Below are 26230 nucleotides of genomic sequence, written 5' to 3'. Positions count from 1 at the left end.
AAAAAAAATAGAACTCTGTTACAGGGCTCAGGGAACTTTGAAAAATGTCAGTCACCTATCTACAGGACATTAATCTACAGATAGAACTTTTCACAAATGACCTGAGAACACCTACCCACCATCCACTCTAGACTGTAGAAAACCTGGCAACATCCCAAGTTTCTCTTACTTCCAGTGGAGAAACTGAGGGCTGTTCCAAGAATCTCCCCCAACTCTCTACCCTCATTGTTTCCTGTCACAGGTGATTCTGTTGGCAGGAGTCTGAGTGGATGTCTTTCTCGTTCTAGGCCAGATGTCTTACATGTGGGAGCTGCAAATGGCAACTCTGTGTTTAATGAGTTACTGCTAACCTTCTAATTCCTGATGAATTAGCAAGAGTCAGAGAGCAATTTCCCGTTACATTCTAGTGGATCAGAGCACAAAATATTAGCCTGCTGTGTGTATCGTTCACGTCCAAAACCAGTTTTAAAAGCCCAGGTAAAAAGTTCAATAAATTTAAGGAAATTGCAATTGCTCATAAATTATAGACACTTCAGCTGTCTGTATATTTCTCTATCAGCATATAAACAACATGATGAAAGCAATAAAACTGATTATTTTATAAACTGTAATATGGTAATATAGTTAGAAAATTTCCGAAAAGTAATTTAAACTCCCAAGTTAACTGATAGGAAACTGTTACTGAAAATCATCATATATTTCCACTCTCTTAAAAAATTTGTGTAAAGACTATTACTTTCCACTTAAAAAAAGAAACCTCTTTCTCTTTTCATGTCTGCATTGCCTGATTATGACATAAAATACTTTTATTGTAAGTATGAACTATCAGAGAAGTCAAAGGAATCTTTCTCTATTTGTATCTTCAGGAAAAGAATACAGAAATATATATAATATTTACACAATCACATGCCCAAAGACCAGCCTCTGAACCACTACATATAATAGCAAATATTTTGGGGGCAACGATTATGTGCTAGACTAGGGATCTAAAGTGATGAAATTATAATGCCTACTCCAACTAAAGGCAAAGCATGGAAGAAAGAGAAATAATTGAGCAGGCAGTTTTATGCATTTTAACAGTGCATTCAACATAAATAGGATAGATGGATGGATGAATGGATAATAGAGTAAGAGTTGCTATCATGGATGTTTACAGTTCAGTGCCCTAAGTTCATATGTTCAAGCCCTAATCCCCAGTGTGACTACATTTGGATATAAGATCTTTTAGGAGGTAATTAAGGTTAAATGATGTCCTAAGAGTGAGTTACTAATCCAATAAGACAGGTTTCTTATAAGAAGAGAGAGAAACACCACAGCTCGCTCTCTCTTTCTCCCCCCATCCCTTCATGTGCACAAAGGAAAGGTCATGTGAGGGTCACAGCAAGACTGTGGTCATTGATAAGTCAAAGAGAGAGGCCTCACCAGAAACCAACTCTGTTAGGGCCTTAATCTTGGACTTCTGGCCTCCAGAACTGTGAGAAAATTAATTTCGGTTGTTTAAGTCATCCAGTCATTGTATCTTGTTATGGCAGACTGAGTAGACTCCTATAGATAGATAGGTAGATAGCACTGTGGAATCAGAGAATGGGTTATGTAAATCTCTGCTTGGGTAACAAGAAAGACTTGAAAGGGAGAGTCCATCTTTTTTCCTCTTTGATTTGCTTAAGTTATAAATGCAATACATACTCCTTATCACTTTGCAACAACATAGAAGGCATATAAAATTTGCAGATATGTAAATGTTCTATTTGTGCGTGACTCTTCAAAAGCAGGTACTCTTAAAGAGCTCAGTTGAATTCTTCCAGATCACTTTAAGGGAGCTGATTTGCAAGGGACAGAGGGCATTCCCTATGGGAACGCTGGAAGGTAACACAATTGGAGCAAAATGAAGAGCATGTGCAAAAGCTGAGACAAGAAAGCAGAAAGGAATGAAGCAGAACCTCTCACATGAACTGACAGTAGGCATGTGTTCAAGGGTGACAATGCATCAGGCCATCAGGTTATACCTGAAAAGGCAGGAACCAAGTCATGAAGGCACTATATGGGAAATTGGACTAGAGAGAGGAATAGACAGTCCAAAGCAAAAGAAAATAGCTTATAAACACAGGAAGAGATCCTTAAGTTCACTCAAAATTAGAGAAACACAAAACTACATTAAGATACCAGTTGTCATCTTTCCGATTGCCAAAACTCTAAAATTTTTATGAAGTGCTTTCTTGAGGAGGCTGTGTAAATACAGCACTCTTAGACATTGCTCTTGGGAATGCAAAATGGTACAGCCTTATGCAGGGGAATTTGAAAATAGCTAGTAATATTATGTAAACAGTTGCCCTTTGGCCAAGAATTTCTACTTCTGGGACTATATCAAAAAGATATACTGGTAAAATATAAAAATAAATATAAACAAAGAATTCAATGTAGTATTTTTTGTAAAGGTAAAATACCGGAAATAATCTAAATATTTGGCCAATGAAGGACTAGTTAAATAAACCATGGTACATCTGCATTATGGAATACCCTGAAGCTGTAAGAGAAATAAGAAATCATTCTATATAATATAGGTGATCACCAAGGTCTACTAATAAATGAAAAATTAAACAAGCAAAGTGAAGGAAAGAATAGTGAGTTACTGTTTATCCTACAAGACAGTTTAGAATATATAGAGAATACACATATATATATGTTTGCTTATATTTAAAAAAATGAAAGGATGAACAACAACAACAAAATTAAATGGCTACCAGTAGGAGCCGTTTTGCAGGGGACTGGAATAGAAGCTGAATGCTTTTGAAGATAACTTTTGTAAATATTTGAAAAGATGTAAATATTTGACATTTACAAAAATAAATGAATAGGACAAAACACAAAATTTGGAAGAAAAATGAAATGAAAGAACCTAACTACATATAAATTAGCTGTCATAACCACACAAAATGGAACCATTCTGTGTCACTTTAACTAGCATTCATATTGGGATATATCCTAAGGTAAAAGAGTAGAAAACAACAAACAAACAAAAACCTCCTACTTTTAGTAATCATCGAATCATCGTATTGATGTCGAAGCTGGAAGTGAGTCTATGCTAAGAATATTGGCAAATTAAGTAAGTGAATAATTATATTGGTGCTCTTGACAACTATGATGTGGGCATGGGGGAAAGACATATTGAAAGACTGGGGAGGTCGAGGAAAACCCATACTGAATTGGAAGTGTTTGAATAAAATTATTATAAACTTTCTCTTTTAAAATACATGCATTGAAGCAGCCCAGTATCAGCAAGCACTTTTCTAATCCATATTATGTTCTGTAAAGTATGTATCTCATCAAAATGACCCAGTGCTTCTTTGAGAAATGCTTAAATCCAGGTTAAAATGGTGCAAACAATTTTGACAGCAAGGAAATTCAAAGACTACTGGGGTCATGTAAACTGACTCAGGACCCAAAATAAAAAATTTCCCACTACCCACATATGGAGTAAGTTGAGTATCAGTAAAGATAACTGCAGTGAATTTAAAATAATTTTGTGTTAAATCTGTATGCTTTTAATTTTACAAGGAAAGTGTTTAGCTTTAAAAATAAATCTTCATCATTTATTTTTAGAGGTTCCTTATTTGTAGGGAACCAACTCATCCATTGGAATACTGCTAAGAAAATGTAAATAATCAAACATTTATGTGTATTTAAGCATTTTTGTTGCCTTTCTTTACAAACTCTACCTCAGTGTTGTTAAGTAGTTGATGACTAGTAATTTTTCTATTTGAAATAATCCAGATAAGAATAAAGAGAGGACCAGTAGAGTTAGAATAAATTCAAATGCATTCATGAGTAAAGAGAGATGAAAGTCAAGAAAACTATTCTGTCAACATTAAATTGCACTTTCTAGTTCTAATCTCTCTTTCACAGTTACCAATTCTTGCAGGTCATCTCCACTTAAATTTCATTCTTATTTCTTGTGTATAAGTTTCTAAAGCAAACAACGTGTTTTATTGGTTTATTTTTTTTTTTCATGCATATTTCTTCTCCTGTCTTTCTGTTTTTGTCGTCGGATGACATCATACTTCTCTCATTAATGGAGACTTGAAAGCTTTGCTACCCTTGACTCGTTCTCCTTTCCACGATCTCCCATACCAAATATAGTTACCAAGCCCTGTTTGTTTTATCATAGCAATATCTTGAAAACACAACTCCTTTTCTTCATTTTCTTTCTTAGGTACACATTTAGAGCAGGTAATCAGAGCCTTGGTCTTGGACCTCACATTACCTGGGGTTCTGCTCTGATCTTCCTCTGGAAAAACACTTCACCATAAAATGGAATGTTCCAAAGACCAAGGGAATGTGCTCATCTGAAGTTCACAGATGCTCATCTAGACCACGATGAAGGTACCCAGCACCCTAGACTGTCTTGACCAAGGGTCCCAAGACTACTTCTCTGGGTTGTCCTCCTAAAGACAGACAATCATACCTGATTTGGCTGTTAGGAGAGGGAGTGTGTGTGGAACATGGCCTCAAATGTCCACATGCTCAAGAGACCCTTTGTGGTAGAGATGGAACCTGGGGCTTAAAAGAAGGGGAGTGTGCAAGAGGTGGGGAGTCTCCATTTGAACTCTAATCCTAGCTCTGCAAACGGCAGAAGAAAGCCTGCCCACCATCTAGTGAGACCCTGTTATCTTTCACATGAACTATGATAGCAATATTAAGACAACAATCAATTCCCTAGAAGTTTAGTTCAACCTTTCTAAAAGTCTGGACTTCAAGAACAAGCAACGTGAGAATGCCCTGATCTCTGATGTATTAGCATGTCTGGGGCAGGTCTAGGAATCTGCATATGTCACAAGCTCCCTGGTTATTTCCGTGTTGAAGTTTACCGTTAAGCGCCTCCTCCCTCCAATGCATTTTATATACTTTCACCAAATTACTATTAGTAAGGCTCAGTTCTAATCACACCATCTACTTCTCTGCACCTTGCAATGGGACTCCATTCCTTAAAAAGCATTAAATACAGTCTTCTGCACTTGCTGGTCGAGAGCTCAATTATTATCGTCACGTGACTTTTCCAGGTAATCTGATGCCTTTTCCATAATTTATCTTATAGTTCAGGGATCAGTAAACATTTGGAGTAAAGTGCCAGATAGTAAATATTGTAGGCTTTTCATGCTAGACAGTCAGCTATAATGATGCAAATCCACAATAGCAGCCATAGATAATATGTAAACAAGTAGGCATGGCCGTGTTGCAATAAAACTTTAGTTACAAAACAGGATTAGGCTTCAGCCTATAGTTTGTTGACTTCTGATTTGGTTAAACTGACTGACTTGATCTTCCATGAACCCCACTCTCCATTTGTTCATGCTATTCCCTCCATTTCTGAACGTCCATATCCTACTCAAGATTATTTCCCAAAGCTGGCTCCTTTACGGATCTTCACTGAGCATTTTAGTAAAGAGTCCCTTCCATGCCAACAGCGCGGTGCCTGATAGCTCTCACTAGCTTGAATTTTAGTTATGTGTCTACCTGGTCATTTCTCCAGTTTAACAGCCTAAGAGTAAGGATGTTTCTGTTTGTCTTGTAGCATCTGGATTTTTAACTTTATTGCTTATTCAACAAACATTTTGGTATAGAGGCAGACAGCAGCTGTAGTGGATAAGCATTGCTTGTGCCTACTAGTACCCATTAGCCATTCTACTGAAGGACCAATCCTTCCCTCATTCAATCTCTATGCTACAGATGGAATCAAGTCCAATGAAGAATCCAGGGTGTACCCCTGAGTCAGTCCTGGACAATCAGAGTGCTGCCTTCTACCCATCATCACTGATTCATGGGAGGATTTAGGCCTAGAGACTACAGCAGCTCTTCTATCACCACTAGGAGTCTGAGAAAGAAACCAACATGAAATAAAAAAAGAGAAAACTCATTAGTGAGACTGATTTCTTTAGAAATAAATTGTACCTGGCTGGGCGTGGTGGCTCACACCCATAATCCTAGCATCTTGGGAGGCCAAGGTGGGAGGATTGTCTGGGCTCAGGAGTTCGAGACCAGCCTGGGCAACACAGTGAAACCCCATCTCTACTAAATACACACACACACAAAAAATTAGCCAGACATGGCAGCGAATGCCTGTTTACAGGCCCAGCTACTCGGGAGGCTGAGGCAGGAGATTTACTTGAACCCAGGAGGCGGAGGTCGTGGTGAGCTGAGATCACACCACTGTACTCCAGCCTGGGTGACAGAGGGAGACTCTATCTCATTTACAAAAAAAAAAGGAAAAAAATTGTAGCCTCTGTAACAAGACCTAGAAATGCCCAAACTTCACTCTATATTATCCAAATATTTCCCCACTCCCAGCCTTTTCTTCCACATGAGGCAATAAATTTTCTTTTTTCTAAATTAGTTTGGGTAAGGTTTATTTCATTTGGTACTGTAAAAAAAAAACCTTGTTTGGCAATGTAGGTTATCAATAAACATCAGAGGAATAAATGAACACAATAACCCTGTATAGGGCATAGTAATTGATTTCTAAAAAATTGGAAAACTCTCCTATATACAGAGTTGATCAAAAAGTAAGAATGTAATATTGGATCCCATTTTTAAACATTTAACTGAAATCATTCCAAAGCCTTAGAAATTTGGAAAAATGGAGAAAAAAATATATTTTATAACTTATTTCTGAGGCCAACAATGTGTGACATTCATCTTCCATATAACAAGGTGTCTTGGGTGAAAATAACTATTTGGTCCTCTTGAAGCTCTCTCTTAGAAGCTGTGACACTTGTTTTAAGCTTAAAAAAAAAATCACAGAGAAGAGAGGGAAGGAAGCCAAAATCTTCAGTGAATAGAACCCAGGCAGTGACATTTACTAAAGCAGCTGCCTCTAGTCAGCCTCTCAGACACAGAGTACACAGAACAAACTGCTTTTTAAACTGTTGTTTTTAGCTGGATGGAAAGTGATGTTTATTCTTATTCATTTCAAGATTTTTCATATCTAAAAGATGGTCTCACCACAAAAATGACCGTTAAAATGGAAGAGCTAATATCGACTTGATCTCTAAACAATAAACATAGTTTGAAAGCTATTTATCAACATAAATGATCTTGCACATCTGACACATTTTTATGCAGAAGAGGGTAGAGTAATAGACCCATGCTTTGATAATGCAGTGCTCTGTAACTAATGATTTTTCTGAAAAATAATTTTGCATTTCTCACAATTTTATGAGGAAGCTAATGATTTCAAGTGATGAATTTTTTTTAAAAAACCTTACTTTGTGTGGTTAATGGTTTCTCACAGATAATAAGAGAATACCACTCCGACAATTTTAGGGAGTATTGTTTTCCAACTAATAACGGATCCTAAAGATTCTTACACCTTTACTCAATGAATTGTGTGTTAATCTTCTAAGATATATTTCCAAGTACATTGCATTATTTTGGTGCATATCCATATATTAGATTATGACTTCCTTAAATATTAAGAATGCGGAAAGAGGAATCTAAATGCATTGCTTATTATGTTGAATTGACACTGATATCTCTTAAGTTCTAGTGATTTCTCTCTGCTCTTTTAATATCTTAAAACTTGTTGAACATAACTTTAAAGTAGAAGAGAAAAGCAATGGGAAAAATAATAGTACCTTTTTTCTGGAGTGATTCTTCTCAGTGGGGCAATCTCTCTCCCTGACACACCCAAAGCCCCTTGGCAATGTCAGAGACATTTGTGGTTGTCACAAGGGGTGGAGGTGTTACTACCATCCAGTAGGCAGAAGCCGTGGGTGCTGCTAGGTATCCTCAATGGACAGGAAGCCCCTCACAACAGTTAACTCTCTAGTCTAAGATTTCCATAAAGTTGGCTAGGTGGTGCCCTACAATGGAATTTAAAAGCTCAACCTAATGAAAATTGCTGATGTAATCTGCTCACTTATATCTGGACTTCTCAATTCTTTAATGAAACCCTCACAATCTTGAGAATGACACTTGTTGGAATGTACACTCCCCCCCAACCTCCCAACCCTAGCTGTTATACAATTATTTGTCTCTCAACTAGTATGCTGCTCTCTTACTGGCTTCTGGCTGTCTCTGCAATTAAGACTACATTATTCAAGACATTGCCAGCCATGTTCATGGGATTAGCTGCAGATACACTATTTCAGCATCTGAATTGCCACCTAGGACTTTGGTAATGTGTGAGATGCAGAATTATTATTTGATGAGGTTCCTTCCTGTCTACCTAAGGTATGGAGAGATGATCCATGAGTTGGAACAAAGAATGAAAACTGAAAAAGAACACAATTTAAAATCAGCTTGAGGGCTTTAAACCAGTATTTTCTGTACCGCAGTAGTGAAAAATGAGAGGTATGGGAAAACAAGAGGTAATTTCCAGTTTGTTTCTCAAATATAATTGTTCTATCTGAATACAGGGAAAGAATATTTTATGGAATTGAATAACAAAATGGCCATTACTTTAAGACCTAAAGTATGATTGCAGTGCTTGGCTCAAAGAGCTGGTAAAGGTGCCATTTTAAGTTGGCTGACACCTCTGTGGAGAGTTCCAGAACAGTACCATTCGGTCACAGCTTTGGCAGATTCCTATCGCCCAGAGACCTTTTTATAAGCCAAAGTCAAGCAGTGGAATGCGAAATCCACCATAATATTGGATCACATAGAGGTACCCAGTGGTCTGGAGCATTATGAGGTAAAATCTACTTCCAAGTTTAAATAGCTGCCACTGAGATAAATAGAAAAATACCAACTAGCTTCTTCCAAGCTTGGAATGAGCTATTCTTACTGGGCAAGGAATTGCATGAAGAAGAATGTTCTGTTCCCAGGAAAGGCTACTCACAAAGGGGTTGTCCATATCAGAAATTCAGAAAGCAAATTGCTCTAATATGACTAGCAATCTAGATGGATATTCATAGGTATTATCCTTCTGGAAAATTACACTCATTGCAGGAGTTAATGGATAAAAAGGGAAGTCAATGGTTAGGATATGCTATTATTTAGAAGAGACAGATTTTTTTTTTGCTCCATTTTAAAGATCATGGGAGACTAGGTTATATATACCACCATTGGAACAAGAATTTAAAATGTTTAGCTGTGAGATAAATTAAGCAGTTGATCTGAGTTAGTAGATTATTTTAGATAAAATACTATGGTTCCTTTTTTGGGGAATTGAAAACATTTTTTTTCTTAATCCCCTACTTCTCATGGCCTATCCTGGTTCTGAGACACAGAACAAATATGGAAGCTTATACTCTACTGAGAGTCATCATTTAAGTTCTTAATAAAAAATGCAAAGAGGCATGAAAAGTAGTTGAGAGAAAAAGAATATTAACATGAAGAATCAACCTGAAAAACAATTCATTCGAATCGTCTTGTGATGTTTCATTCCTGAAACTTCTATAAACATAATTTTCATCATGTAATGACTCAGGTAAAACAGAAACATCATTCCATTTTGGTCTCATCTTTATTGTAAAATATGTTGATAGTCTTGAATAGTACTATATGATACAAACTTTTTTGAATTACTTCTAACAAATAAAGATAATCTTTCTCTTGACTGTAGATATTTCCAAGATGAGTGATAATTTGCTGAAATTACATTTATTATCAAAGTCAATATTTGCTTCCACTTCTGCAAATTTAAAATTCTAAATGTCATTATTCAAATTGTCCTTATCCATTTATTAAAAATCTTGTATTTGGTGCTCCATAAATGAAAGCTCCTCTGTCAGACATAATTCAAAATATGGTAGCTCCTTTGCCTTCGTTCAACATACAGCAACTATGGTAGAAGAAATTCAAAAAGAGGGCAAAAGTTAAAGGACAATAATAATGTTTATGAAGGACTGTTTTGTATTGGTTTCAACAAATTATCTTGAATCTCTGATTCAGTCCTCATAGTATGAAATCCCATATGCAAACAAAAGTGAAATGAAACAATTTCGTTTGTTTATTTCTGCTAAAGTTGTATTTGTATTTGGAACATTGAAATATTGCAATGTATATGAGATACAATTTTAAGTAGTAACAGCAATATATGCTTGCAATATCTAAAGTTACTTATAACCTACTGCAAACATTATAGAATAGGTCATAGGTCTTTGGAAAAGGTAAAATACCTGAATGAAATCAAAGGAAAAAAAAACTAAAAGGAAAAATTAGGTGTAAAAAAAAGAAAAACAAGATGAGGAAAGTAATCATGTCAAGGATAAAACAGCAATTTATATTTTGTTTTCTAACTGATTTAAAGGAATATTATTTGATTTAAATATTCCAGTTATAAAGCTATCAATGTTTAGACCTCTATTAGTTTGCAAAACCATGGAATTAAAAATCTTTAGGAGTAAAAGGGCCTTAAGTGTGTTTGGATCTCACATGAAGAAATTAACCTGGAATTCAGTTAATTCCATTTTCTTTACTATCAGAGTTTTAAGTGACTTAGCTGAATTCAGAGTTGATTTTTTTCTCCAAATGAGATCTGAGATTTAGGAAACACATGAAAAGTAAGACAATAAAGAAATGAAAAAATCTAGTGATGCTGAAGGCAAAGTAGCAATAAAGATTTGATGTAATAGGCATATGAGAATATTTCTTTCATTTTAATCACATGTTGATGTTAATATAAAATGTTAAAGATCTGATTTTTGCCTGTATGCATGTATTTATAAATGCTCTAGGTACTGGTATCCTAAGTTGAATAATTGTTGAGTGCTTTTCCGAGGTTGGGAGTTTGATGTGGTTGAGTAAAAATTACTGAGATGAAACTGGATTACAATGATCGTCAGGGGAAGCCCCCTTTGCCGTTATACAAATGAGCCAAACACTGGAAAATAGCTCCAGTACATCTGCTTGTAATGGGGTTTGGCATTTGAAACAAGATTATTTGGATCATCTGCAATATCTTAACAATGATCCAGTTCCCAGCTTGCTAATAATTCATGCATTTGGGAATAGAAAAATACAACTTAGGTTTTGTGCAGAAATAAATAATATGTAAGCTGTATTTTAGTCTGAGATGAACATCATGATAAATAATTCTGAAAGAATTTTTTTTTTTCTTTTTTTCTCCCATAATAGTACACTCTAAATTTCCCGGGCATGTTAGGTAGAGGAATTTTAGTATGATGCAGGTTCTACTGCAAAGTCAACATTTTATGTCTGACTATAAAACACGTTATTAAGGATTGAGATGAGAAAACATGAACCTTTACCTGATCAGAGAGTTAATACAGTTCAAGCAAAAACAGCTCAGAAGCAAGCTTTTTCCAGAGGAAAATAATGACAACTAGTTAGTTTGTAAATAATCCAGATATAAATCCAGTCTTTGACTGCAGTCTTGGGCAAGTACTTTTGGTTTATAAAACTAAATCCCAATCTGGCTTATCATGAGAAACCCTTGGGGGCCACCCAGACCTACTAAATAAGGATTTCTGAGGAAATATGACAAAATTTGTAATTTTACAAAAGCTCTCCCAGCGCTTTTGGATGATCCATCAGGCTTGGGGACCACCAGTCTACGTGAAACTGACTTTTTACTAAAATAAAATTTCAGAAGAACTAAGACAAGTCTGTTTTTGTAAAATAAAAACTTTTTCAGATATAATGTGAGTTCAGTAGGTAAATGAATCTCAGTATATAAAGGCTAATTATTTGATAATGTATTCTTCCCCCAAATTCATTGGGTTGATAGGCCTGGGGATTTGTATAAGGTAAAAAGCTTTTCTTAAAGTAAAATAGGACCTATTCAACTGGATCCTAAAACCTAGAGAATGAATCTCACATTTTAGTGAAGAACGCATCACATTAAATTAAATCAAATTATAATTCAGTTTCATCCAGACCTTGAATTTATGGCTATACAAGACTTGGTTTGTTTTTGCTTTGAAATTCCATGACTTTGACCATAGATAAGGTACTAAGTCTTTTATCTCTATTTTATGCCTAATTTGTTTATGTCCAGAAATTTGACAAATCTGTAACAATTGTTCTTAATTCGAAGTGGACTTTGAAATGAATTCATTTAATAAATATTTATTAAAAGAGTATTTTATGTCAGGACCTGATTGTCTGATAGAGGAAAACTCTCTTATTTGTTAAGCATTAATTAAGGACATCACAAATCATTTGTTGACTTTTTTCATGGATATATCAGAAGTATCAGGTACCAAGAAATATAAGAAATTGAGTGGTTCAATTATGTATGAAATACCAGAAGTGCATCACTAACTGTTCACTCTGACTTCCGTTGAGCTCAAAGAAATGTATTGTACTACTGTGATGTTCAATGCATTAAGAGTTAGAAATACACATGAAGACCTATATTTTATGAGCACACAATGTAAAGTGAAAATATCAATTGCCTAAACACCTGGTATTTATTAGTAAATTCATTGGTGTCTCTACAGGATATCACAAATCATCTATTGAGCTTAAAAAATAAAAAGAAACATCTGCCAATAGACATGGGCCTAAGGAATATTTTAGTAGAAAATATGAAGACAAGATATTAAAAGCAAGGAACGCTTTACATTGAATAATTGTAGAAGATGTAAGAACAACATTTTATTAATGTTTTTACATTATTTTTAAAGACAGTATTGAGTTTTGTCAGAACTGATGGTTAAATTTAAGAGTTTAACTTGCATATTTACATATATATTGAGTTCAGAGCTTTTAGTAGCCTGAATCTTACAGATGAAACCAGCTTTTAATAATTATGTTGTATTTCTTCAATAAGTAATTATATTTAATCAAGATTCAATTTGACTAAAATCATTTTCATTGTACAGCTATTGTTTCACCGTAAGAAAAATTAAAGTGTTAGTGGATATAATTTATAAGTTCTTATTATGATTTACCCATATTTATTTTTAATAATGTTTAAATATCAACTGAAAAAATGAGATATGACATATGTACTTAGCTCCTCAAACTGGTGTCACTTGTTTAAAAATGTTTTTCTACTTATAAAGTCCCATTTTTTAAATGCCATCATTGATCTTGCGACAGCCAAAAGTGTAAGTAAAATGTGTATTTTAGCCAGGGGGAGCACCTGTCTCTCAACAACCAAAATATTCCATGGCCAGTAGAAGTCTAAAACCATCCCCAAAGATTGGTGCAAACTCTCAAAGAGTGATGGTCTCAAGAGGAAGATAGAGACAAAAGGGTGCCAGATGAGATGGTCTCAAGATCAGATCTGATCACCATCTCATAAAATCTCATCTGATCTTGAGACCATCTGATGTGGCACTGTCTTGTCTCTATCTTTATACATGCATCTTCTAGGGTGTGCCATATTGCTCCAAATATGAAATTTGACATCATTTTCATTTCAAAGTCAAAAACAAACAAAAATGAATTTACACAAACAGCAATATGAGTATTTGTGATTATGGAACATTTTCTCAAAGATTTAAAGAGGAAGATATACTGAAACAGATTACCCTCGTTCTAACTTCTCAGTTTCTCAATGGGAGTCTCTCTCTTTTCTTCAGTATAAACCCATGTGCTGTCAGTGAACCCAGCTTCTTCCCTGAAGTAGAGTGATCTCATGCTCCTGGCTGTAGTGATTGGTGGAATGATCTGCACATGGACAAATGAGGCTTAATGAAACTAATAAACATTTTGCTAGAAAAGGCTCTTCGCTCCTGGATTTCAACCTGAAATTTGCTGGCAGCCATCTTGCAACCATGAAGACGTGAAAAACAAAGAAGAAAAGAGTCAAGGAATATATTGTGTCAACCTTGTTCAAGCCCTGACTCAAGCCAGTCTTCCTAGTGTCTTACGATTATGTGAGGCAGTCAATTTCAGTTTTTATTTGTTAGCTTCCTTTTCCATTTGCACCAGGAAGACATCAACGGTGTGATTTTTTTGTCCCTTACATAGACTTAATATAAAAATGTATTTAAAGAGGCCGGGCGCGGTGGCTCAAGCCTGTAATCCCAGCACTTTGGGAGGCCGAGGGATCAAGAGGTCAGGAGATCGAAACCATCCTGGCTAACACGGTGAAACCCCATCTCCACAAAAAAAAACTAGCCGGGCGAGGTGGCGGGCGCCTGTAGTCCCAGCTACTCGGGAGGCTGAGGCCGGACAATGGCGTGAACCCGGGAGGCGGAGCTTGCAGTGAGCTGAGATCCGGCCACTGCACTCCAGCCTGGGCGACAGAGCGAGACTCCGTCTCAAAAAAAAAAAAAAAAAAAAAAAAAAAAAAAAATGTATTTAAAGAATTTACAGGCAGGGGAAAATCCTTCCTTTTTCTCCCTTAATTAAGGTAACTAGAACTAGGTGATACATTATATTTAACTTTTTCCTTGGTTACCATAATTAAAGCCATAATTTAATCCTGTGCTCCACTGCAATAAACATCTTTGCCTAGGTTGGAGTACAATTATGTTTCCATAACTGTATTTCCTCTACCACTATACTTTCTCTTTATTTTGATATTCCTGCTGTGTCAATATCTTTTATTAAAAACCACTTTGATGGCAAAATTTTAATTGTTCAAAATGAAAACAATAAATAATCTACTTTTTTATTAGTTAGAAAATCCTTCTTTAGAAGTGCTATTTGCAATAATATAAAAACTTTGCACTACATAAAGAACATTTTGAATTAAAACAACAACACTAGTATAATTTTATGGATAAATCAGATTGTTATATTTTTCCAGGAAATTAGTAAAAGTTACAGGGAAGGAACCACAAGATGACAGCACAGAATTAGTTAACGAGTTGGTGCAAATAAATCAATTAAAGGAAACACATTTTCTGAATTGATTATCACATTGTGATTGAACAACTGAGGAGTTCGAATACAGACACAAACACACACTTTCTATATATAACACACACACACACACACACGTGAATGCCTATCTATTCCATGTAAGTAACCGGTTTTCGTTTTCTAAACCAATAAAAGGATAAAAACATACCTGAAGAAAAAAGAAGTTTAAAAGAATGACTGATTTCTCTTCCGGCCTCTTCTTTAATTGTGTGCATTGAAGAGCGAGACATTCGTAGAAGGTAATTCTGAACTATCAGTACCAGCATCAACTGCAGATTTTACTTCCTGGATAGTAGAATAATTACCCAGTTTCCCAAGGTGTTAATAGATAAACTGTGAGAGCAGTGAGAACAGTGCCTAAAATCCTAAATTGAAGGGGAATAATATAACTTAAACAACAGAAACACAGTATGCGTAAATTCAGCGGAAGGAAGAATTGTGCTGAGAGGATAAGATGTCAAAAAAAAAAAAAAATCAAAGACTGTACAGAACTAGAACTTCAACAAAACTGGGACCTGTTCTGAGAACTTGTGTAATAGGAATAAATGGGCAACCAATCCCTTTAGGGACTTGCAAAAGGAATGAACGAGCATCATTTATCTACTCTGATGCCACTCAGATGCAGATTGGTGATTCATAAAGACAGTCTGACCCCTGAGCTTCACTTACTCGCTGACCCCTGATTGGCCAAGACTCCCTCACTGGCAATCTTTCCAAGAGCAAATGTACCGAGAGAGACTTAGTTTCTCAAAGGAATATTAGGTTCCGCTTCCAAAGGAAATGGAGAGGGATATTGCTTAGGTCACCAAAACAGAATGGGCTCGAATCCAAAACAGTCCAGAAAGAGAAAGAAAGTAAGAGGCTGAAAGCAAAAGAGAAAAAAGTAAAAGCCACCAGCTCAAGTAAAGTAATCTGGGAGAATGCTTTATATATTTCTCTGAAGACAGATAATAAATTATGGTTTATGATATTGTTTTGTGCATAATTATATCAAAGGGGAGAACAAACCAATTTTTCCTTTCCAAATTTCCCAGGTAGAAAGCAAACAAACTGTTTTAAAACATCCATGCTTAGAACAGGTTTGCTTTCCTCTGACCCAGTTGGTAACACAAGTTTTGATGTTGTTTTCCCTTTATGTAGCTTCTTAAGCCTTTACCTTTTTATATACAGTGTATAAGTTGATGTAGTTGCCCTGTGTGCTTTGCTAGCCTCTGATATTTTTTCCTTCAACCAGAAGTGCACTACACAGCCATGTGTTTGAGGTTTTAATATTTTTGTAATTATTTTATTAATGGGCTGCAAGTGTTTTACATCTATTCTTTTGAAAGAATGGGTGCCAGTTCTGACATTCATTTTGGAAATTGGAGCTCAGAGAATTTAGCAAAGTTTTATTTATTCATTTATTCACTTATTTATTCTGAGATGGAGCCTCACTCTGTCACCCAGGCTATGGTGCAGCAGCGTGATCTCGGCTCACTGCAACCTCCACCTCCCCAGTTCAAGTGAATCTCCTACCTCAGCCTCCCAACTAGCTGGGATTACAGGCACCTGCCACCATGCCCGGCTAATTTTTGTGTTTTTAGTAGAGAAGGGGATTCACTATGTTGGCTGGCTGGTCTCAAACTCCTGACCTCAGGTGATCCACCCGCCTCGGCCTCTCAAAGTGCTGGGGTTACAGGCATGAGCCACCGTGAACGGCTAGTTTTATTTATGTAATAAGGAATTATTTATTGATCATCTGATCTTAATATTTTCAGGACAATGCTATGTTACAATTTTATCAGTAAAGACTTTGTTACACAAAGCAATCTTCTTACTAGTTTTTTCTTAATCATTAAGAGCAGTCATAACACATTTTTCTATTGAATACATGAAGTATATTGCTTTTATTCATGATTTTTCAATGGTTTTAGCATGTTCACAAACGTTAGCAACCATAACCACTATCTAATTCCAGAACATGTGCATCGTCCCCGAAAGAAGCACCATATTCTTTAGAAGTCACTCTCAATTCCCAATACCTGTGTCCTTCCAGCCTCTAGCAAGAATTAATGTAATTAATACAATATCTGACTCTATTAATTTGCATTTTCTGGACACTTAAGAACATCCAGAATCATAAATGAAATCATGCGATGCTCATATGGGGTGTTTCATGTCTGGATTTAGCATAATGTTGTTTAAAAACATGTTGTTTGAAAATGTCTGGACTTAGCACAGTATTTTCAAACTTCTAATGTTCTCTCATACAACAATGCTTCATTCCTTTTCATGACTGAATAATATTTCATTGTATGGCTATATTACAGTTTGTCCATTTATCAGTTGATGGACATTTGGGTGGTTCCCCCTTTTAATCTATTATAAATAATGATGTTACAAACACCCAACAAGTTTTTGTAGGAACATGTTTTCAAATGCCTTGGGCATATACTCAGAAGTAAATTGCTGGATCATATGGTAACTCGATGTTTAACTTTTTGAGGACCTGCCAAATAATTTTCTAAAGCAGTTTCATTTTATGTTCTCACCATCAGTGTATAAGGAACCCAATTTCTCCCCATCATCTCTAACATTTGTCATTGTGTATTTTTGATTATAGTCATTCTACTTTTCTTAAAGTAGTATTATACTGTGGTTTTGATTTGTAGCTCTCTGATGACTAATGGTGTTGAGTATCTTTTTGTTTTTAAATTTTTTTTAATGGCAGCATTTCTTTGGAGAAATGTTTATTACATTTCTTGGCATTTTAAAATTGTATTGTCTTTTTATTATTGAGTTACTTGGATTCTTTGTATACTCTGAGTGAAACTATTGTATCAGATATATTACTTGCAAATATTTCCTCCTACTTTGTGAGTTATCTTTTTATTTTCTTAATGGTATACTTTGAAGCACAAGGATTTTTAATTTTGATGAATCTCAATTTTGTTTTCTTTTCCTTTTTCACTTGTAGTTTCATGTCATCCTTGTCTACTCCAATGTGATAAAGATTTTCACCTACATTTTTCTTTAAGAGTTTTACACTTTTAGCTCCGACATTTAGAACTTTGAACTATTTGAATTAATTTTTGTATATGATATGAGATTGGGTTTCAAATAAATTCTTTTACATGTGGATATTCAGTTGTCCCAGAATTATTTGTTGAAAAACATATAATTTTCACTTTGAATTATTCTAGCATCCTTGTCAAAAAAAAATTGATTTACTTCTGATTTTAGTCATTTAGCCTTCTATTTTTTTCTCTCAGTCAGTCTAGCTAAAAAGTTTAAATTTCATTGATGGCTTTTCTGAAAAATTTGTTTATTACCCCCTTGTTTCCTATTTTATTACCCCCTTTTTTCTTTTTTCCTGTTTGTTTATTACCCTCTTTTTCCCTATTTTGTTTTCCTATTTGTTTATTACCCCCTTTTTTATGTTAAATAGAATAATTTAAGTACCATTTTAATTCCTCCATTATTTCTTTTACCACCTATTTTTGAGTTATTTTCTTAGAAGTTGCTCTGGGAATTACAAGTCACATCTTAAAGCATAACAATCTAATCCATATTAATAACAACTTAATTTCAATAGTTGCTTCCTTCACCCTTCTTTGATCTATTATCATCATACATATTACATCTTTATATGTTATATGTTCATCAACAAAGATATGTAATTATTGCTCTTTGCAGTTGACTTGCAAATAAGCCAGAAGTAAAAAAAAAAAAAAATTGCTATAAACAAAACATATATTTATACTGTCTTTCATTTTCACTTATGTGCTTAGCTTTACGGGTGCTCTTTATTTTCTCTGTATTCTTCAACTTGAACATTTACCTATATTATTTCTTATAAGAAATGGCTATTAGTAGCAAATTCGGCCAGTGTTAGTTTTTGTTTTCCTGCAAATGTCTTAATTTCTGCCTCATAATCTATATTTCCTTCATTGCTAGATATAGAATTCTTGGTTGAGAGTCTTTTTTCTTTTTTTCTCTTTTTTCTTTTTTTTGAGACAGAGTCTTGCTCTGTCACCCAGGCTGGAGTGCAGTGGCATGATCTCGGCTCACTGCAAGCTCTGCCTCCCGGGTTCATGCCGTTCTCCTGCCTCAGCCTCCCGAGTAGCTGGGACTGCAGGTGCCCACCACCACGCCCAGCTAATTTTGTTGTATTTTTAGTACAGAAGGGGTTTCACCGTGTTAGCCAGAATGGTCTTGATATCCTGACATCGTGATCCACCCACCTCGGCCTCCCAAAGTGCTGGGATTGCAGGCGTGAGCCACTGTGCCCGGCCTGAGAGTCTTTTTTCTTTTAGCCCTTTGAGTATGTCATTGCACTGCCTTCTGGACTCCATGGTTTCAATACAAAATTGGCTGTTCATCTTATTAAAGATCTCTTGTATGTGATGAGTTTCTTCTCTCTTGCTGCTTTCAAAATTCTCTTTTGACAATTTGTTTATGATGTGTTTAGGTGTGCATTTAAAATTTCTCCCACATAAATGGTGCAGAGGTCTTACATCTTTGGCCATACATGTTGAAAATAACGAGCAAAGTTTTGGCTTCATCCCTATTTACTTTCTTTCTCTTTGTTGCTTTTTAAATTGTGGTTGAAAAACACACATAACATTAAATTTATCATTTCAAATGATTTTAAGTATACAATTCAGTAGTGTTAAATATATTCACATTCATGACAAACAGATCTCAGAACTTACTTGACTTGCAAATCTGAAACTCTATACTCATAAAACAGTAACTCCTCATTTCTCCATTCCCCTAGAACCTGGCAATCACCATTCTACTTTCTGTCTCTCTAATTTTACTACTTTAAGTACCTCGTATAAGTGGATATGTGATTTTCTATGACTAGATTATTTCACTTAGTGTAATATCCTTAAGATTTATCCATGTTGTAGCATGTCAGAATTTCTTTCTGTTTTAAGGTTGAGTAATAGTCTATTGTATGTGTAAATATTTTGTTTATCCAGTCGTTTATCAATGGATGTTTGGGATGTTTTTACCTCTTGGCTATTGTGAATAGTGCTGTTCTGAACACACAGATGTAAATATCTGGCCCCCATGCTTTCAATTATTGTGGATATATTTTCAGATATGGGATTGTTGGCTAATATGGTAGTTCTATTTTTAATTTTTTGAGAAAGCATCATACTGTTCTCTGTAATGATGGCACCATTTTACAATCCCACCAATAGTGCACAATGGTTTTATACATTTTTTCACATCCTCATCAACACTTGCTATTTTCTGTAGTTTTTTAAAATAGTACCATCCTAATGGATGTGTGGTAATATCTCTCTGTGATTTTAATTTGCATTTCTCTGATAACTAGTTGATCATCTTTTTACTTGCTTGGTGGCCATTTGTATGTCATCTTTGGAGAAATGGCTCTATAAGTCTGTTGCCCATTTTTTATCTGGTTATTTTACTTCTTGTTGCTGAGTTATAGGAGTTATTTATATATTATAGATATTAATTTCTTATCAGATATAGGATTTGTAAATATTTTCTCTCATTCTAACAGTTGCCTTTCCATTCTGTCAGTTGTGTCCTTTTATATACAAAAGTATTTAAGTTTGATGAAATGCCAATTGTCTATTCTTACTTTTGTTGTCTGTGCTTTTCTTGTCACATTCAAAAAATCATTGCCAAGTACAATGTCATAAAAATTTTCCTCTATATTTTCTTCCAGGAGTTTTATAGTTTTAGTCTTAATGTTTAGGTATTTAATCTATCTTGAGTTCATTCTTGTATATGGTGTAAGATACGGGCCTGACAATTCATTTGCTTGGGAATATTAGGGGTGTGTGTGTGTGTGTGTGTGTGTGTGTGTGTGTGTGTGTGTGTTTAGTTTATCCCACTTAGAGTTTACTGAAATTCTTGAATATGTCTTGAAATTTTTACACAAATTTGGGAAAATTTGGGAAAATTTAGTCATAATGTTTTCAGATGTTCTTTCAGAAATTTAGTTCATAATGTTTTCTGTCATCATCTCTCTTTTATCTTTCTCAGACTCCCATAATACGTATATTCTTGTGCTTGATGGTATCCTAACAGCGTCTGATATTTTATTCATTTTTCCTATTTTTTTCTTTATGTATCACTCTGAAAGTCTCAACTGACCTATCTTAAATTTTGTTGGTTACTTCTTCAGACAGGTAAAATCTGCTTTTAAGCCCTTCTAGCTAATTTTTTATTTCAGTTACTATAATTTTCAAGTTCAGAATTTTCATTTTCAAGTTCAGATTAAAGAGATCTCTATCTCTTTGTTGCTATTCTGTATTTGTTGAGACGTAATTCTCATACCTTTTTTTAATATTTCTTTAGGCATTATGTTCTTTAGTTCTTGGAACATGTTTTAAAATAATTGACTCAAAGTACTTGTCTAGCTACATCTAATGTAGGATTCCTCAGCAACAATTTCTGTTGCCTGAGTTTTTTCTTGGGTTTGGGCTATATTTTACTTTTTTTTTTTTTAACATCTCATAATATTTTGTTAAAAACTAGATATTTTAAATAATATAATGTGACAACTATGAAAGTCAGATTATCCCCACAATATATATATTTTTGTTATTGATGTTTGTTTTTGTCATTGCTATTTGTTTAGTGAATTTCCTGAACTACTTCCATACAGTCTATATTTTTTGTCACATGTAACCACTACAATTTCTGGTCAGTTAGCTAGTGGTCAGTGAATGATTGGTCAGACATGTCCTTACATGCTTTGAAACTAGAAATTTCCCAGACTTTGCTGAGAGCTTCTATGTGCAGTTTGGAGAGGCCTTCAATGCTTATGTAAGCAGGTTAAAATTTAGCCTTTACTTTTTACTTTTAGCTTTCATCAGAGCCTGAGGGTTAGCCAGAGGCAACAGCTTAGGGCCTTCTCAAGTCTTTTCTGGGTGTGCATACATCGCTGCATATATGCAAAACCTTCTAGATTCACAAGAATAAGTTGGAGCTTTTCAAAGTCCCCCACAGACAACTTTGCAAGTTTTTCCCTTTATGTTTTTTGGTGAGCTTCTCTGTGGTCACAGCTGTTATCATTGCCTCATGAAGCTGCAATATTAAGTACCCACTGTTGATCGTTTTTTACAAATGTAGCCCCAGAGTTGAAAGCTCCTTAGAGTTGGTGAGGTCTGATTTAGGCCAAATACAGATGAGTTCTGCAAATGGATGTTTCTGGAGAACTGCCAGACATGTATGAATATGGGCTTTTGGGGAGCTTCAAACCCATTCTTCCCCTTCCAAAAGGTGTCTGTTTTACATGGCTACCATAATTATGAGGCTTTTTATTTTTTTCAAAATTTCTTTAAAGCTGGGGAGAGGAATAAAAATAATTTGAAATGTGGCAAAGCTCACTGTTGTCATTGAGATTCAACCATTTTTCTTCAAAAAAATGTCCTTGAATTGTTGCAGGCCTTTGGTTAATTCACAGAGTTCTTAAAACATTGATTAAACAATAAATTATTATTACTATTAATTTTGGAGTCAGTGTTTTCATTCTTTCATAGAAGAGTAAATTCTTGGAGAATCTTACTTTGCCATTCCTATGCTCTTACATGTTTGAGAATTTTTGTAATTTAAATTTAAATTTATTTAATTAAGTAATTAATTATTTTTTAATTTTTTTTTTTTTTTTTTTTTTTTTTTTTTTTTTTTTTTTTTTAGAGATAGGGTCTGGATAGAGATTCTGTCATGCAGGCTGGAGTGCAGTGGTGTGATTACCACTCACCACAGCCTCAAATTCCTGTGCTCAAGTGATGCTCCCACATGTTTTAAGCAGTAATAATAGTCCATTCTTAAATCTTGTAATGTTCTTTATTAATATGCAAACAATAAACATGTGGGATCCATTGCAATATTTTCTAAGGCATGCAATACATGCACAGCTACATTACTTTCAGAATAACTCCTTCTTTATAAGAATGGTTGCAATCTTCTGAATCTGGTCCTCTTTCCAAATAAATTCCAATAGCAGTGGCTTGTAGGATTTCAATATGAGTTATTATGTCCACATTGATTGAACTGGTACATAATTTAAATGTTTTTGTGATAAATATTAAATCTGTTTATACTCTGGAAAGGAGAAAGACACTCTAAGTGTAATTTTAGAGAATATTCATAAGATGAGTTAAATCAGATTTTTGACAGCTCTTTTTATGGATTTTATTTAAATTACAAGTGTTTTTAACTGTTTTCCAGATGCAATTATCATAGACCACAGATTCGCGTTCTTTATAACCCTGGGGAGAAATCACACAATTATATAGTCAGAGATTTAAACTGAAACAAATTCTTAAATACAAATTGTCCATTATATGACTAGTAGGTAAATAATTAGAATTTTACTAAAGAAGGCAAAAAACACCAGACATACTTCTGAATGCTTTATACAACCAGTCACTTAATTTAAAATGCTCATTTCCATTGGCTGTGCTTCAAAAATGATGTACATTGAACACAATACTCATTATTTAAGCAGAGTTCAATGAATATTGAACAAAGGCAGAAAGAGGAGGTTTTGTGCATTTAAATGTGTTTTTAATCTGCCTTTCAAAAGAGCTATTTATTTACAAATAAAACACTTTATGGCTTACCTTGTAAACACATATTTATAGTGGATAAAGAGCTTTCAGGAAAATTCTTAATGTAAGTAATGTTAAACACATACATCAGGGTTCATAAAGTATTTTGTGATATACTGGTTACAACTTAGAAAATGATTTTTCTGGCCTGGCAAGTTGGCTCATGCCTATAATCTCAATGCTTTGGAAGGCCCAGGCAGGAGGATCACTTGAAGCTAGGAGTTGAAGACCAGGCTGGGCAACGCAGTGAGAACCCATCTCTACAAAATATAAAATTTTAAAAATGATTTTCTATAATATTAACATTATGAAGGAAACTTTTAAGGCAACTTCACTGAGATTGCAAATTATGGGTTTTGGATTCAACTGAAGTCTAGGCTCTTAAAATACCTTTAAGAATCCTAGCCATTGTGAGTACTGAAAGATCACCATCAACTAGTAACTCATTTTAAGAAAATATTCCACTGTCTTAATATGATTTCTTTTTCATTATTCATAAACTTTTTCTTTTATTTTTGAGACGGGGTCTTGCTGTGTTGCGAGGGTGAAGTGCAGTAGTGTGATCTCCGTTTACTACAACCTCTGCCTCCTGGGTTCAAGCAATCCTCTCACTTCAGCCTCCTGAGTAGCTGGGACTACAGGTACATGCCACCTCACCTCTATTTTTAATAGAGACAGGGTTTTGCCGTGTTGCCCAGGCTGGCCCTGAACTCCGAGGCTCAAGTAATCCACCTGCCTCGGCCTCCCTAGGTGCTGGGACTACAGCCATGAGCCACCACGCCTGGTCATTCAGGAACTTTCTACATACACACAAAAATAATGTTAAAGCCTAAACTAGATGATAACAAGTCTTTCTGGACATTCCTGAAATGGATCTACATATGAATTTTCCACAGTGAACTAAAAGTAAGCTGAATTTTACCCTTGCTCCAAAAGGATGTGTTTGATATCCTATGTCAAGTAACAGGTATGTAAAAAGGAACAAGGGGATTGTTATGTGAGAATAAGAGCTTGCATACCCTAGACTAGCAGCATAGCACACTACTGGAATGTTGGAGGCCCTGGATTTTGCCTTTGCCTTATATACAAGCTTCAGTAAATTGTTTAACCCCTCTGTGTATAGTTTTCTTATCTGTAAAATAATAATGGCATTATTCACATGGCAGAATGCTAAGCAAAATAGGTGCCTGATACATAACAGCTAGTATTTTTAATTAGTAAAAACATGTATTATGGTGTAGAAAAATGAATTCTAAGGTGAATGTGAATTTTTGACTTGAAGAATCCCAGGAGGAGGTCAGAGGTTTTCTCACGATGAGGTGAATGGAAAGTTCAGGAAGTTTGTAAAAACAATGTTGGGGTGATTGACATCTTCCTCTGCATTCAAGACACAATCTTCAATTGATCTGTGGTATTCCTGATGGACTCATATATGGATTCTGTCAGCCTAGTTAAGACCCCCTTCAACAATCTACCCTGAGGAAATGCCCTAAAAGTCAGGTATGCTGCAAGAAGTAGCCCCCAATCCAGAGAGGAGAAGGCTAGAAAGCGGCTTGTCTGTATTTAACCCACAGCCTCTAGAAAAAGGTTTGTGAGGAGGTTCCATATGGTGACGTTTATTAATACATTATCCACAAAGTAGGGGAATCTTGTATCTCTAAAGAACACGGTATTATATGGTGGTTAAGATCCCTGGCTCAGATTGGGTGCAGTGGCTCATGCCTGTAATCCCAGCACTTTGGGAGGCCGAGGAGGGTGGATCACTTGAGGTCAGAGGCTTGAGACCAGCCTGGCCAACACGCGAAACCCTGTCTCTACTAAAAGTTCAAAAATCAGCCTGACGTTGTGGGGCACACCTATAATCCCAGCTACTCAGGATGCTAAAGCAAGAGAATCGCTTGAACCCGGGAGGTGGAAGTTGCAGTGAGCTGAGACTGTGCCACTGCACTCCAGCTCGGGCAACAGAGTGAGACTCTGTTGAAAGAAAGAAAGAGAGAAAGAGAGAGAGAGAAAGAGAGAAAGAAAGAGATAAAGAAAGAAAAAGAAGAAAGGAAGGAAGGGAGGGAGGGAGGGAGGGATCCCTGGCTTAGTTAAAATTCCTATTCCCCCACTTGCTAGCTATATAATTTTGGCTAAGCTTCAGTTTCCTCATATACAAAATTGAATGACCACAATTAATTCATAAAGCTTATTGGGAACCTTCAGTGACAATTTGTATAGAAATTACTTAGCACAGTGCCACACACATTATAAACATATGCTGTATATCAACATACTAATAAACTATAACTGGTAAAGATCATTACATGCAGTAGGACTGTTAAAAAAAATGTGTAGGAAACACTCTCACTAAAATATACCATAAAATTTTGACAAAATATTTGCGTGGGGAGGTTAATAATCTGTTTGTTGTAAATGTCTCTGATTCTACAAGGTTTCTGGTTGTGATTCACAAGAACTCACAACTCTTATAGAAAATATGTCATATGCAAAGTTTTGAAGAGGAAATTTCTACACTATAGACAAAAAATAACATTTTACAAGAACCTACATTTTGATTCAAATATCACTTTACAAAATGTGAACCTAATCATGACTTATTGCAAGTGGGTATTGTAGAAAACACATACTCCTGCTTCAAAGAATTGCTGCAGTGAAAAGCAAAATTTGTTTGACACGCCCAGGCTTTTAGTGGGTTATAGACAAAGTTGGTTTCAGAATATTATCCTAGAATTGATTTTATCATTGTTAGAACAGTACCTGTTCATCATTAAGAGGTTTGGTGATATCAGCATTTGTATGAGTAGACTTGAGCTCAGACTGCCCTTGTCTGAATTATTGTGCTGAAGATTTAAGAGAAAGAC

Source organism: Macaca thibetana, chromosome 7 (genome assembly GCF_024542745.1).
Source record: "Macaca thibetana thibetana isolate TM-01 chromosome 7, ASM2454274v1, whole genome shotgun sequence".
In the NCBI taxonomy this organism is placed as follows: Eukaryota; Metazoa; Chordata; class Mammalia; order Primates; family Cercopithecidae; genus Macaca; species Macaca thibetana.
The sequence above is the reverse complement of the archived record's forward strand: the minus strand, read 5'-3'. Positions refer to the sequence as shown.